The 1743-nt window shown below is 34.4% G+C and overlaps 1 pseudogene; it reads right to left on the bottom strand.

Annotated features, from left to right (window-relative positions):
- Window positions 1–809: 809 nt before the first annotated feature.
- On the bottom strand, window positions 810–989 carry LOC128248787 (U2 spliceosomal RNA; annotated as a pseudogene).
- Between the last annotated feature and the right edge of the window lie 754 nt (window positions 990–1743).

The following is a 1743-nucleotide window of genomic DNA, read 5'->3' on the forward strand; positions in this document are numbered from 1 at the left end:
GTGTGTGTGTGTGTGTGATAGATTTCAATATTAACAAGGAAGATTAACCGGGAAGATAGCTTTCCCTTGCAGCAGATGCACAGGGGCAATAAACACCACAGATGCTCAGAAAACAGACTCCATCACATGCCAGGGGGAGAAACAAGAAGTAATTGATAGCTACCTAAGTGACCAAGTCTGTAGTGGGGCTAGATGCTCAGAGAGTGTTACCACTAGAATAAGACACACATACATATTCACACGCGCATACCTACATATATATACATATACATATATACAATGGGCTTCTTTCAGTTTCCGTCTACCAAATCCACTCACAAGACTTTGGTCGGCCCGAGGCTATAGTAGAAGACACTTGCCCAAGGTGCCAAGCAGTGGGACTGAACCCGGAACCATGTGGCTGGTAAGCAAGCTCCTTACCACACAGTCACTCCTACACCTATATAGTCACTCCTTTTTTTTAAATACATATTTTACCTGTGAATTTGCGTGTGTAAACTGGGAATGTATACAATGAGCATCTCTGCCCTAGGTGTACGGAAAACACTCGGCAGGAAATGGAAGAAAATTTGAAGAAAGAAGAAAAAAAAACAATAATAATAATAATAATAATAATAATAATAATAATAATAATAATAATAATCTTTTCTACTATAGGCATGAAAATTGGTGGGGGTGGAAACTAGTTTATTACATTGACCCCAATGTTCAACTGGTATGTATTTTATTGATCCCAAAAGGATGAAAGGCAATGTTAACTTTGGTGGAATTTGCACTGAGAATGTAAAACTGGAAGAAAGTCACAAAGCATTTTGTTCAGTGCACTTATGATTCTGCCAGCTTAAGAAAAGACTGAAGCAAAGAATAAGCTCTTAACTCTTTGTCTCATTCTAAAAATCAGTTTAGTTGGTGGCCCTCAAATAGGGGCCAAATCAGATATTAAGCTGATATAAATAGATACTACACTTTGATCGCTCAAGGACAGCTTACAATTTGTTGTATTAGAAAAATTTAGAAACTTTGAGATGTATGAAGAAGACACAGCTCTTTTATCCTTTCAAGTGTCAATAAAATAGGTACCAGTTGTGTTCTGGAGTCAACCTAATTGACTTACCCCCCTCCCCCGAAATTTCAGGGCTTTTGTCTATAGTCAAAAGGATTATTATTATTATTTGGATCAATATAACATCTACCATATTTGTGGGCTTATATACCCACATCAGAATTGATAACTATTACTACTACTACTCGTACTATATTTTTAATGGATACAGCAGTACAATAGTAGATTAATTGACATATTGCATCTGAATCCTTATTACAATTGCTTCTTTTCCACTTCCATTACTAATGCTCTTGGGAAAGACTCTCTGACGTCATAGCTTCTTACTTGTTTCTTTTCACATACCCCATACAAGAAACCATTGCTACTGCCACTGCTAGTGTGGCTAGAGTAATAATGATGAATATCATCAAGATAAAGTATTATTGCATAAAAAAAAACTAATGCATAAAATTACATGAAATTTTACAGATTTCTTTGTTGAATAATCATTTTATTACTTCTGTAGTGGGATATTCCATTAGTATTTTTGTTTTACATCTGAATTCTTTCTTTTTTCTTGTTGCAATATTTTTTATGTTAGCTTTACATTTTTGTTTTTCAGGTTATGAAATAAAACATTAATAATTTTTTAAATTTATTAATTATAAAGCAGTAATTCTGAGAATTCAGAATTCTGA

This window comes from Octopus bimaculoides, chromosome 9 (genome assembly GCF_001194135.2).
Source record: "Octopus bimaculoides isolate UCB-OBI-ISO-001 chromosome 9, ASM119413v2, whole genome shotgun sequence".
NCBI lineage: Eukaryota > Metazoa > Mollusca > Cephalopoda > Octopoda > Octopodidae > Octopus > Octopus bimaculoides.